The sequence below is a fragment of the Otolemur garnettii genome, unplaced genomic scaffold (assembly GCF_000181295.1).
Source record: "Otolemur garnettii isolate 467f Iridium unplaced genomic scaffold, OtoGar3 scaffold00081, whole genome shotgun sequence".
NCBI classification, from domain to species: Eukaryota; Metazoa; Chordata; class Mammalia; order Primates; family Galagidae; genus Otolemur; species Otolemur garnettii.
This window is the reverse complement of record NW_003852476.1, coordinates 168,043-183,044: the sequence shown is the minus strand read 5'-3', so window position 1 is coordinate 183,044 and position 15,002 is coordinate 168,043. Positions and strand designations below refer to the sequence as shown.

The 15,002-nt window shown below is 42.5% G+C and overlaps 2 pseudogenes; one reads left to right on the top strand and one right to left on the bottom strand.

The window, feature by feature from the left end:
* The first annotated feature begins 5,050 nt into the window (after nt 1-5,050).
* LOC100954324 lies at nt 5,051-5,420 on the top strand (annotated as a pseudogene).
* A 6,701-nt stretch (nt 5,421-12,121) lies between these two features.
* On the bottom strand, nt 12,122-13,092 carry LOC100954015 (annotated as a pseudogene).
* Nucleotides 13,093-15,002: the final 1,910 nt, after the last annotated feature.

Here is a 15,002-nt window from a genome sequence, read left to right as displayed (position 1 = left end):
TCATGGATCGATGGGCACTTGGGCTTCTTCCATGACCTAGCAATTATGAATTGGGCTGCAATAAACATTCTGGTACAAATCTTTGTTATAGTGTGATTTTTGGTCTTCTGGATATATACCTAGTAGAGGAATTGCAGGATCAAATGGCAGGCCTATTTTTAGTTCTCTAAATGTTCTCCCGATGTCTTTCCAAAAAGAACGTATTAGTTTGCAATCCCACCAGCAGTGTAGAAGTGTTCCCTTTTCTCCACATCCATGCCAGCATCTCTGATTTGGGGATTTTGTGATATGGGCTAATCTTACTGATGTTAGATGATATCTCAAAGAAGCTTTGATTTGCATTTCTCTGATGATTAAGGATGATGAGCATTTCTTCATATATCTATAGGCCATGAGCCTGTCATCTTCAGAGAAGTTTCTCTTCAAGTCCCTTGCCCACCCTGAAATGGTATCACTTGTTCTTTTCTTGATAATATGCTTGAGTTCTCTGTGGATTCTGGTTATTAAACCTTTGTCAGAGACATAACCCGCAAATATCTTCTCCCATTCTGAGGGCTGTCTGCTTGCTTTACTTAGTGTGTTCTTGGCTGTGAAGAAGCTTTTTAGTTTAATCAGACCCCAGTAGTGTATTATACATCATGGAATACTATGAAGCCCTAAAGAAGGGTGGAGACTTTATTTCCTTCATGTTTACAGGGATAGAGCTGGAAAATATTCTTATTAGCAAAGTATCTCAAGAATGGAAGAAAAAGTATCCAACGTACTCAGTCCTACTATGAAACTAACTTATAGCTTTCATAGGAAAGCTATAACCCAATTATAGCTCAAAAATATGGGGAAAGGGGAGAGGGAGGAGAGGGGAGGGGGGAAGGATGAGTGGAGGGAGGTGATGGGTGGGATAATGCCTATGGTTCATCTTATAAGAGTACATGTGAAAAAAAGAAAAACATATAAGATATAGGTATCCCAGAAGGGGAAGAAGAGTGCCCCAGGGGAATAGAAGCCATACTAGAGAATATTATAAATGAAAATTTCCCAAATATCACCGAAGATTCTGACACACCCATTTCAGAGGGATAGCCAACCCCAGGTCACTTCAACTCTAACAGAGCTTCTCCAGGACACAATGTGATGACCTTGTCCAAAGTCAAGACAAAAGACAAGATTCTTCAAGCTGCCAGGAGTAAGCGCCAGTTAACCTACAGGGGCAAATCCATCAGGGTGACTGCAGACTTCTCTACTGAAACTTTTCAAGCAAGAAGACAATGGTCTCTGCCTTTAATCTACTTAAACAGGACAATTTCCAGCCCAGAATTCTACATCCTCCTAAGCTAAGCTTTAAAATTGACAGAGAATTTGAATCATTTACTGATATACAAACATTAAGGAAATTAACCACAAGACCAGCTCTACAGGAAATACTTCAACCTGTTTTACACACTGACCATCACAATGGACCAACAGCAAAGTAAGAACTCAGAAATTAAAGGACAGAACCTAGCTTCCACAATGATGCAAAAGATAAAACTAAGCAATGGACTCTCACAAAATAAGATGAATAGAACACTATCACACTTATCAATTATCTCAACGACTGATAATGGCTTCAGTTCCCCACCGAAGAGGCATAGATTGGCTGACTGGATTTAAAACCACATCCATTTGCTGTCTGCAGGAAACACACCTAGCTTCAAAAGACAAATTAAAACTCCAAGTTAAGGGTTGGAAGACAATTTTTCAGGCAAATGGAATTCAGAAGAAAAGAGTAGTTGCAATCTTATTTTCAGATACATGTGGATTTAAAACAACTAAAGTCAAAAAAGACAAAGATGGTCACTTTAAATTGGTCAAAGGAAAAATACAACAAGAAGACGTTTCAATTCTAAATATTTATGCGCCCAATTCAAATGCTTTCAGATTCTTGAAACAGACCTTACTCAGTCTGAGCAGTATGATATCCTATAACACCATAATGACAGGGGACTTTATACTCCTCTTACAGAGCTGGACAGATCCTCTAAACAGAAATTAAACAAAGATATAAGGGTTGTAAATGAGACCCTAGAACAACTGTGCCTGATAGATGCATATAGAACACTCCATTCCAAGATAAAAAATATAAATTCTTCTCATCGCTCCATGGAACAGTCTCCAAAATTGGTCATATCCTAGGCCACAAAACAAACCTCAACAGAATTAAAAGGATTGAAATTTTACCTTGTATCTTCTCCGACCACAAGGCACTAAAGGTGGAAACTCACCTTCAACAAAAATGTTCAACCTCACGCAAAGGCATGGAAATTAGACAACCTTCTGTTGAATGACATTTGGGTGCAGGCAAAAATAAAAAAGGAAATCATTAACTTCTTTGAGCATAACAACAATGATGACACAAGCTACCAAAACCTGTGGGATACCACAAAAGCAGTTCTGAGAGGAAAATTTATCTCTTTAGATGCCTACATTCAAAAAACAGAGAGTACATCAACAAACTCACAAGCCATCTTATGTAATTGGAAAAAGAAGAACACTCTAAGCCTAAGCCCAGTAGAAGAAAAGAAATATCCAAAATTAAATCAGAGATTAATGAAATTGAAAACAAGAGAATCATTCAGAAAATTAATGAAACAAGGAGTTGGTTTTTTGAAAGAATAAATAAAATAGACAAACCTTTGGCCAGACTAACTAGAAATAGAAAAGTAAAACTTTTAGTAACCTCAATCAGAAATGATAAAGGAGAAATAACAACTGGTGCCACAGAGATACAAGAGATCATCTCTGAATACTACCAGAAACTCTATGCCCAGAAATTTGACAATGTGAAGGAAATGGATCAATATTTGGGATCATACCTTCTCCCTAGACTTAGCCAGGAAGAAATAGCTCCTGAACAGACCAATTTCAAGCACTGAGATTAAAGAAACAATACAAAATCTTCCATCAAAAAGTGCCCTGTCCTGGATGGCTTCACACCAGAATTCTATCAAACCTTCAAGGAAGAGCTTATTCCCATACTGCAGAAATTATTCCAAAAAATTGAGGAGGAAGGAATCTTCCCCAACATGTTCTATGAAGCAAACATCATCCTGATAGCAAAACCAGGAACATACCCAACTAAAAAGGAGAATTTCAGACCAATTTCACTAATGAATATAGATGCAAAAATTCTCAACAAAATGCTAGCCAATAGATTACAGCTTATCATCAAAAAAGTCATACATCATGATCAAGTAGGTTTCATCCCAGGGATGCAAGGCTGGTTTAATATACACAAGTCCATAAATGTTATCCACTGTATTAACAGAAGCAAAAACAAGGACCATGGGATCCTCTCAATAGATGCAGAAAAAGCATTTGATAAAATCCAGCATCCTTTTCTAATTAGAACACTGAAGAGTATAGACATAGGTGGCACATTTCTTAAACTGATTGAAGCTATCTATGAAAAACCCACAGCTAATATTTTACTGAACAGAGTAAAACTGAAAACTTCTCCTCTTAGAACTAGAACCAGACAAGGTTGTCCTCTGTCACCATTACTATTCAACATAGTGCGAGAAGTTCTAGCCAATACAATTAAGCAAGACAAGGAAATAAAGGGCATCCAATGGGAGCAGAGGAGGTCAAACTCTCCCTCTTTGCTGATGATATAATCTTATACTTAAAGAACCCCCAAAGACTCAACCACGAGACTCTTGGAAGTCATTAAAAAATACAGTAATGTTTCAGGATATAAAATCAGTGTCCACAAGTCAGTAGCCTTTGTATACAGCAATAACAGTCAAGATGAGAGGCTAAGTAAGGACACAACTCCCTTCACCATAGCTTCAAAGAAAATGAAATAGCTAGGAATATACCTAACAAAGGAGGTTAAGGACCTCTATAAAGAAAATTATGAAATCCTAAGAAATAGCAGAGGATATTAACAAATGGAAGAACATAGCATGCTCATGGCTGGGAAGAATCAACATTGTTAAAATGGCTATACTTCCCAAAGCAATCTACCTATTCAGTGCCATCCCTGTTAAAATACCAACAGCATACTTTCAAGACTTGGAAAAAATGATTCTGCATTTTGTATAGAACCAGAAAAATCCCGTATAGCTAAGGCAGTTCTTAGTAATAAAAACAAAGCCAGGGGCATCAGCATACCAGATTTTAGGCTATACTACAAAGCCACAGTGGTCAAGACAGCATGGTAGTGGCACAAAAATAGAGACATAGACATTTGGAATTGAATAAAAAACCAGGAAATGAAACTAACATCTTACAACCACCTAATCTTCCGTAAACCAAATGAGAACATAGGCTTGGGGGGAAGACTCCCTATTCAATAAATGGTGCTGGGAGAACTGATATCCACATGTAAAAGACTCAAACTGGACCCACACCTTTGTCCACTCACAAAAATTGATTCAAGATGGATAAAGGACTTGAATTTAAGGCATAAAACAATAAAATCCTCAGAGAAAGCATAGGAAAAACACTGGAAGATATCAGTCCAGGGAAAGACTTCACGAACAAGACTGCCATGGCAATTGCAACAACAACAAAAATAAACAAATGGGACTTAAACCGAAAAGCTTCTGTACAGCTAAGGAGACCAAAGCAAACAGACAACTGACACAATGGGAAAGGATATTTGCATATTTTGAATCAGACAAAAGCTTGATAACTAGGATCTATAGAGAACTCAAATTAATCCACATGAAAAAAGCCAACAATCCCATATATCAATGGGCAAGAGACATGAATAAAACCTTTTCTAAAGAAGACAGATGAATGGCTAATAAACATGAAAAAATGCTCATCATCTCTATTTATTAGAGAAATGCAAATCAAAACCACCCTGAGATACCATCTAACACCAGCAAGAATGGCCCACATCACAAAATCTCAAAACTGCAGACGCTGGCATGGATGTGGAGAGAAGGGAACCCTTTTACTCTGCTGGTGGGACTGCAAACTAATATAATCTTTTTGGAAGGAAGTATGGAGAACCCTCAAAGAACTTAGTCTAGACGCCCACTTCCCTCTACTTCAAATCAGCATGGCTCCTTTGGAGATTGTGCTCTCGAGTGTCTGTAGGCTGCACTGCAGCACAGCGGCTTGGGCTGGTGGCCAGTGGCAACTCCAACAGGGCCTGGCTGCCAACCCCTCCGGCTATGGGCCCCTCACGGAGCTACCAGACTGGTCATACGCAGATGGCTGCCCTGCTCCCCCAGTGAAAGGCCAGCTTCGAAGAAAAGCCCAAAGGGAGCAGTTTGCAAGATGAGTTGTACTACTATCAATGGAAATGGATTCTGGATTATAGTCGTGGCAATTCAGGCAGCAGGAGAAGTTGCAGGAAGAAGAAAGGAAGCAGAAAAATGCTCTTAAACCCAAAGGGGCTTCACTGCGGAGCCCACTTCCAAGTCAATGAAAAACAACTTTTGCTAAAAAAAAAAAAAAAAAAAAAAAAGAACTTAGTCTATACCTCCCATTTGATCCTACAATCCCATTACTGGGCATCTACCCAAAAGGAAAAAAATCCTTTTATCATAAGGACACTTGCACTAGACTGTTTATTGCAGCTCAATCACCAAAATGTGGAAACAGCCTAAATGCCCACCAACCCAGGAATGGATTTATGAGCTATTGTATATGTACACCATGGAAAGCCATTTAAAAAAATGGAGACTTTACAGCCTTTATATTAACCTGGATGGAAATGGAACACATTATTCTTAGTGAAGCATCACAAGAATGGAGAAGCATGAATCCTATGTACCCAATTTTGATATGAGGACAAGTAATGACAATTAAGGACATGGTGGGGGTGGGGAAAGGGGAGACCAGAGAGAGAAAGAAGGAAGGAGGGGTGGGGGAAAGGAAGAGCAGAGAGAGGGAAGGATGGAAGGGGTGGGGCCTTGGTGTGTTCCACACCTTTTGTGGGCAAGACCCGATTGTAAGAGGGACTTTACCTAACAAATGCAATCAGTGTAACCTGGTTTCTTATACCCTCAATGAATCCCCAACAATTGAAAAAAAAGAATCCACTTCCCTCTCTCCTGACTCAGCATATTTAAACTTCAGCAGCTGAGTGTAATATGCCACAGTCTCTGCGTCTGTGGGATTCCTAAGCCCACTTTTGCATTTCTGCACAACAAACAGCAATAATAATCATTTGTTTGCTTCCAGTTTTGTAGTTTGGACCGGGCTAGCTTACAGACGCTGTCTCTTATGTTGATTAGATGGCTTGACTAAGACTGGACATCTGAGAATGACCTTGTTAATGAGACCAGCAGTTGGCTCTGGCTATCTGCTGGGCTGCTTGATTCTCCTCCCAACTGCCAGCTTAAACTTCTTCAGAGCACAGTGTCAGAGCTTCTGTCTGGATTCCAAGAAGGAGCCTTTCTAAACGGTGAAACAGGATGCTGCAAGACTTCCTAAGGCCCAGGGCCATATCCCCAAATGTCACACAGTTGCCATAATCTCTGCCACCTGGTATTATGCCTGTGATCTTGTTATGAGCCATAAGGGATTTTGTAGATGTAATTAAAGTTAGTAATCAATGACCTGAAGACAGAGTTATTGTCCAGGTGGACCTGACTGAATTCCACAAACCCTTTACAAGTATAATTTTCTCTGGCCGGTTAGCAGAAGTAGGCATCAGACAGACTTACAGTGTGAGAGGGCCTCAATGAGACAGAGATTCTCTACTGCTGAGGTGGGAGGAGGGAGTGCATCAGGGATCCAAGAGTGGCTTCCAGCAGCTAAGGGTGGTCCTAGCCAACAGCTAACCAGACAGGGAGGACTTTGGCCCCACAGCAGGAAGGAAGTGAACACTACCAACATTGTAAAGATGTCTGGGACTGAAGCTTTGCTGGTTGAACCCTAGATGAGGAAGCTGAGTAGCATTTCAATTTCAGTCTTGTGAGCCCCTGAGCAGAGGACCCAGCTAACACATGGTGGACTCTTCCATGTTGACACACAGAACAGTGAGATAACAAATCTGCAAAATATGTAACAATAGAAGACACTGTGTCTTATCCTACAAATTATCCATTGTCACATTTGCTGGACAAAAATTGCTTACATCATCCTTCTTATAAATCTAAAATTATTATCATAATTTTTCCACTAGTAAGCAAACTTTTAAATATTTTTACCTAAAATTTTTAGTCCACAAGTATAGCAAACAGTAATGAGGGGTCCAATAAGGCCTAACATGTGAGAAGGACTGTCTCATGTGCCTCTGAGAATTAATTACAGTGAAAATCATTTCCTTTGGCATTATAAGACTTAAATACAGTAGAACTATGTAATTTGACTACCCGAGGGACTATGACAAACTGGCCAACATATGGACATAGTCAATGTAAAGAACTAAGCTTACTGTGATGAAACTTATAGTCTATGAAAATTAGGTGAACCAACTCAGCACCTGTAGCTTAGAGTAGGGCACCAGCCACATACAACGAGGCTGGCAGGTTTGAGCCTGGCCTGGGCCTATTAAACAACAATGACAACTACAACCAAAAAAAAGCTGGGCATTGTGGTGGGCACCTGTAGTCCCAGCTACGTGGGAGGCTGAGGCAAGAGAATCACTTAAGCCCATGAGTTTGAGGTTGCTGTGAGCTGTGACACCATGGCACTCTACCAAGGACAACATAGTGAGACCTGTCTAAAAAAAAAAAAAAGAAAAGAAAAGAAAATTAGGTGAACTTAAGGAGGTGATCAGCTATGGAAGTTCCACTGTAACTCACTGTTGAGGGTTCTTGAAGCAAGAGACAGGGTCACAAGGGGGTTATGTGTACATTAAGGACAATTAGAGATATAAGCCATCACCATTATATTCCCAGTTTATGATCTCAGAGGTCTCAAAAGGGTATTTTTGTATCAAAATCTAAAAAACGTTCTCTCCCCCCCAAAATCAATAAAGGTTAATAGATAATCAATAGAGATTACAATGAAAATTCAAAGATTTGTTTATTCCTATAATACACAGAAAACTGGCCTTGGGAATGAGGATTATGAATCCAATAAGGGATAGCATGCATTGAATGCTGTATTCCAAGCACCATACTAAACTCCTATTTTAATCTTATTCCTGCCTGAAGGATAAGAATCACTGTTCCCAGTTAATGAATGTGAAAACTGAGCAGAAGAAAGGTGTGTGAATATCCCAGGACACAGGACAGCTCTGTAAGCCCACACTGAGCATGTCTGACTCCAAAGCCACCCTTTTGCCACAGGGAAAAGGCAGTGCAGACTGCCAGACACAAAGGGCCTCCAGAAGAGGCTGAAGTGACGCTTCCGCTGGATGTAAAATAATAAATTTGGAGAAGGGGAGAAATAGGCCAATTAGTAAGAACTTTGCAATTGTGACTCCTACATATCTAGGGAGGAGACAGTTTCTTTGATCACAAAAGAACCCCAATTGCCAGCAAGAGCATCAGGAGGGCACCATAAGGATTGAGGAGAGGATTGTTCAGGCATCATCAACTAACAGGCAGATTTTCATGAAACCTAAACTTTGGCATTGGGCACAGCAGGGCGAGAAAAGGGCTGAATTAATATTTTATGTTAATTAAATATATTGCTCTTAAACTCTGTAATAAAGATTATGTTTCCAGGTTCAGATTCTCTTTGGAATGCTGAGAGACAAAGGAGTGCCCTGACTCAGTTATATTATATAAAACTATTTAAGTGGAAAAATTGGGGCAAATTTGAATTGATGTAAATAATATAAGCACCAGCCTATCCCATCCGGAAGTACCCAGCCATGTATGTGTCTATTTTTCATACTACATAACTGGATTTTTTCTAGTCCTAAACACATACACATGTACACACTCACACACACACACATATACATGTACACTCATATGCATGCATGCATGCATATACATGTACACACATATACATGCACACATATGTGTGTGCACACACATGTACACACATACATGTATGCATATGTACACGCATGTATGTGCGCATATACATGTATATACACACATATGCATGCACACATACACATGTACATACATATAAATGTTTCCGTGTATACATGTATGCACATATACATGTACATGCACACATATACATGTGCACAAACACATATATATGTACACATGTGTGTGCATGTGATGGCAGGAGTCAGCCTCCAAGATGGCTGCCCCAGATCCCAACCTCCTGGAGTTCATACCCTTGTGCACACAGTTCCCTCTGGCTTTGTACCAAGGTAGGTCTATGTGGCCGATGGAATGCAGCATAAATGATGGTACTGTCCTCTCAAATTTAAGTCATAGAAGAATGTAGTTTCCACTTTGGGTGCTCTCCTGTGCTCTCTCCTATCTGTTCTTTGTGGGGACCATGCTGCCACCTGTAAGCAACCCTATGAAGAAGCCCACATGGTAGGGAACTGAAGCCTCCAGTCAACAGTGACAATTTATATCAGATTCTGTCAAGCTTTGATGATGCACCCTCATGAGAGACCCTAATTTGGAACTACCCAGGTGAGACTATCCTGGATTCCTGATCCCTTTATCTTCATGAAACAGGGAAATTGCACAGCTATAAACATCAACCATGCTTGCAAAAAACTTTCAAATTTGCATGGAACTAATGATCAACACTAAAATCCTTGGCCCTTATATTTCTGAGAATGGGTGGCAGCTCCACAGAGTCTTTGAGTAAAGCACTGAGATCCAAGGACATGGGAGACCACAGCAAAAGGAGCAGATCCCCCTGGGGACACTGACTCTGCACTGGGAAGTAGAGAGGAGGGGCAGCTGGGGAACAGACCATGAGATCAGTGACCTACATTATCTGTAACCTGGGCTCTTGGGTGAAAGAGGTAGTTTAAGGGTGTTTACTGCATATCACACTAACCTCCTGAATGTTAAAGATGAAGAGTATATGAACCTTTAGGAAAGAAGAAGTCACAGTTCCAGGAAGATGTAGTCCGTTCAACTTTACTCTACCTCCCCCTTCTACTAATCTCTCCTGCTGACATCAGAAATAAAGCAGCTCAGGCCCAACGCATATATACCAGAAGAAGAAAGAAAAAAGAAAGAGTAAAGAAATTTACATCAAAATACAGGTAAGGAACATAAACAGAAGAGGAATTATCCAAAGAAAAAAAACAAAGTTTAAAAACACAATAGTGAGCCAAAGGCAGGCCAGCAGAGCATAGGGCAAAAATAGAGGAATGGAAATATTGAGCAACACCCCAAACACTATGTGATGGGAAAAACAGGGAAGGACATAAAGGACAAACTTTTATAAAGCTCTAACAAGAAATGGCCAGGGGGAATGAAATGAAAAAAGAGAGAGAGAGAGAGATAGAAGATAATAGTGGCAGAAGGCAAACGGATACTAATGCACACACATCTGCTCTCCCCTACATAATACCAAGGAGCAAGGGGATTCTGATGCACACACAGCTGCCGTCCACTATAAAATACCAAGGAGCACAGGGCTTCTGATGTCACACAGCTTCTGTCCCTTATGAAATGCCATGACACACAGGGATTCTCTCTCTCTCTCTTTTTCTTTTTCTTTTTTTTTTTTTGTTGTTGTTCTCAGTAACATTTTATTTATGTAGGTAGCACTTAAAATACATAATGCATTTAGGGTTACATTTTCCACAAAAACCATCAAATAACAGTCCACTCCCTGCCTGAACACCTGCACCCTCCCCACCAAAACCAAACACACACGCTGCAAACTCTCCTGCAAACGTCACCTCAGGACTATGGACCATGCTGGTTTCTGTGGCACAGCTACATGGACAGTCTAGATTAAAACTGGCATTTTCATTCACTGCCAAGAGGACAAGGGAAAAGCAATGTGAACAACGGATCCTCAGGTAAAAAGGAAGAAAAAAGTCATCGAGGGGAGGTGCAGGGAAGAGGTGAAGGCAGTGAGATCCCAGCCAGACCCACCCAGCGCTCACAGGAGCAGGAGAGGAAGCCTCAAGTTCTGCAAATGGGATAATCCTGGAAGTGGGGCAGAATCTACCCAGAATAAAGTAATTATTTTTAAGGAGGCAATGTTTGTGAGCTGAACTACTTGGTTCACCCTTCTTGCTCCATGTAGGATAAGGTGACCAGATTTTAACATTGGTAAAGTGGGACACCATTGACGGGGGGGAGGGGGGGGGCCTGACAGCAATGCAAACTTTGATAAGCAGTTCTCTATAATCAGTTCTCAACAATTATTTGCTGTTATTAAAGTTTAACATTATAAAATTAACAAAAATAATATAAAACTCATATCCTGGTGAAATAGCCACATAGCAGCCGAAAACCATATATTCCCTTCCTGTTCTCAGGTGTTCCCTAGCTTGTCGTGCATTCTTTAAAAAATCAGGACTAAAAACGCCATGGGATGCGGGACAAACTGTTAAAAATAGGGACTGTCTCGCCAAAAGCGGGACATCTGGTGACCTTAATGTAGGATTACTTTTGCAAGTTGTGTGAGCAGTAGCCTAGGGCTCCCTAGGGTTACCCTCGCTTACAGAAGCTACATGGTTTTGCTCAGCAAAGATTTTTTGCTAAAAAGAACAACCATGAGTCAAGAAAAAAAGGATGAAATTTAGCAAAAACTAAATAATATTCGAAGTTAAATTTGGGTTACCTGGAGAGAATTAAAACTAAAACAATAACTATAAGAAACGATTTCACATCTGAAGCAATTCCTGGCTGCTTGCCCTGCGGAAGCGCCCTGATGGCTCAATGCACCGGCATTGCCCCAAGCACATTCCCAGCACAAACACCACCGCCAGCAGGAAAGAAGTCAGCGCAAGCATCACTGTTACCTGCTGGGTCCTTACTGTACTTCTAAAGCTAAACTGGTCACAGCAGGGTGCTGGTAACAGCTCAGGAGGAAAACACAGGCGACATTAGCGCTGAGCAGAACAGGGTAAGGACGTAGAGGCTGTGTCCCAAACATCCATCGCCGCCGCCCATCTCATCAATTCCGTCTCCTGACGTCCCGCCCTGATCAGTGTGTAACATGTGTCCAAAATCCTATTAATCCTGATTAAAGAGTGTGGCCTTGTAAATGCTGCTACCTACAGGTGTGCACAGCCACGCGGGGCCAAGTGCCGCGTGCGCGTGCCCGGCCAGTCCAGCTAGTGGTTACCCTTGGCCGACTTCTTCTTTGTCTCCTCTTTGTGCTTCTGCTTCTTCCTCTTGCCACCTTCCTTGACCCCTGCTGCAGACGTGGTGGCCTCCCAGGGCCCAGGGGTTCGCAGGCGCCCCTGCTAGCTGTGCTCGGAAGCGTGGTGCGGTGAGTTTCGCACTGAGCCGGGTCTCGGTGGTTCCACCTCTAGCGTGTGCAGGTGGGCTGGGCCGGCAGCGCGCTACGGCCTCTCCACCTGCGCTCCGCCGCCAGGGCGTTCTCGTCTACCACAACATTTATTGTCAGGGACTTGAGCTGCCCGTCTTCCTCAACTTCCACTCTTTCTTGACCATTCTCCACGATTCTCTTTGTAGTGTTCTTTCTCCCATTAACTATTTTTGTAGAAGTAGGTATAGACTTGAAGTTACCCATCTCACTACCACCAAATGATGTGGAGGAGAATGAAGTGAGACCTCCGTGAGCTAGCGACCCGAATGACGAAAATCCTGTATTAAAAGAAGAAAATCCACTTCCAAAAAGTGGAAATCCATTGAAGCCAGAGAAAAACAACCCTGCTCCTCAGTTTCTGCTTCCTCGGAGATCCGTCTGATTCCCAATAAAGTCTTCAAATGAGTCTTCAAAGAAGTCAAATGTAAACAGGTCCCTTCTACCAAAAAATTCCCTGAAGACATCTTCGGGCTTTCGGAATGTGAAGCCACAATCAAATGGATTGTCAAAATGACTTCCACCTCCTCCACCATTTAACCCCTCTTTGCCACATTTGTCATAGATGTCCCGTGTTTTAGGGTCTGACAACACCTCATACGCCTCAGCTACTTGTTTGAATTTTCTCTCTGCTGCTTCTTTATTCTCAGGGTTTTTATCTGGGCGCCACTTTAGCGCCACTTTTCGGTATGCCTTTTTAATATCCTCAGCTAAAGCATGTCTCTGCACGCCTAGAACTTCATAGTAATCAACCATGTTTTAAAGAATTGTTGGAACAGGTCCGAGGACGCAGACGACCGTCCGACGGCGGGAAGGAGGGAGAGGGTAGCTGTAGGAGAGGCCAACATCCCGGCAAGATGATCTGCAGCTGAGACGTGGACCTCGGGCCATTCCTCCACAGGAGTTCCTTGTGGGAGGAGCCCGTGCCCTCAGCACCTAGTCATTGTTAATTACTCCCTTCACCTGTGTTGTTCTGGCTCAATAAAAGGCTGGTGCGGCCGTTGCTCCGGGCTACCCGGAAAGTAAGGGCTAGCCCGCCTTCCACAAGCTTGTACTTCTAATCCGCTTCTCGCCTGGTTCCTTCCTGCGCTAACCGAGACCAGGGCCACAGGAGCCCAACGGGTCACAACAGGTAGCGGCATGGGGTTCCTCGCGGCTCCAGCATGGCTGCGCTGGTGGTGGCGGATGGTCCTCGCGCTTTCCTTTGGAAGCACAGGGATTCTGATGCGCACACAGCTTCAGTCCCCTATGGAATTCCAAGGAGCACAGGGATTCTGATGCACACACAGTGGTTGTCACCTATGGTGTATCAAGGAGCACAAGGATTCTGATGCACAAACAGCTGCTGTTTCACTATGGAATTACAAGGAACACAGGTATTCTGATGCACACACGGCTGCTGTCCACTATGATATACCATGGAGCACAGGGATTCTGATGCACACACAGCTGCCATATCCTATGGAATTCCAAGGAGCACAGGGATTCTGATGCACACACACATTTCCTCCCCTATGGAATTCCAAAATACACAGGGATTCTGATGCACACACAGCAGCCATCCCCTATGAAATGCCTATGAAAGGAGTAGAGGCATTCTGATGCATACACAGTTGACGGCCCCTATGGAATTCCAAGGAGCACATGGATTCTAATATACATAAAGCTGATGTCCCTATGAAATACCAAGGAGCACAGGGATACTGATGCACACACAGCTCCGATTCCCTATGGAAATCAAAGGAGCACAGGGATTCTGATACTAACACAGCTGCTGTGCTCTATGGAATATTAGGAGCACAGGGATTCTGACGCACACAGATTGCCATCACAGATGGAATTCCAAGGAGCACAGGGATTCTGATGCACACAGATTGCCATCACAGATGGAATTCCAAGGAGCACAGGGATTCTGATTCACACACAGCTGCTGTCTCCTATAAAATACCATGGAGTACAGGGATTCTGTTGCATACATGGCTGGTATATCTTATGGAATAACTGAGATAACAGGGATTCTGATGCACATACAGCTGTTCTCCCCTACATAATACCAAGGAACAAGGGGATTGTGATGCATACTCAGCTGCTATCCCCTACAGAATACCTGAGAACACAGGGATTCTGATGCCCACATAGCTACTATATCCTATGGAATACCTGGGGGAACAGGGACTCTGATGCACATACAACTACTGTCCCCTAAGAAATACCAAGCAGCACAGGTATTCTGATGCACATAGATGCCGTCAACTATGAAGTTCTTAAGGGCACCGGGATTCTGATGCACACACAGCTGCTGCCTCCTATGGGATTCCAAGGAGCACAGGGATTCTGATGCATGTGCTACTGTCATCCCTATAAATTGCAAGGAGCAGAGGCGTCTGATGTGGACACACAGCTGACGTCCCCAATGAAACTCCAAGGAGTACAGGGATTCTGATGCACACACAGCTGCCTTCCCTATGGAATTCCAAGAAGCTCCAAGATTCGAATGCAAACATATGTGCTGTCTCCTATGGAATATTAGGAGCACAGGGATTCTGATGTACACATAGCTGCTGTCCCCTGTGAAATACCAAAGAGCACAAGGACTCTGATGCACACAGCTGCTATCCTCTATGGAATACCAAGGAGCACAGGGATCTGATGCACACACAACTGCC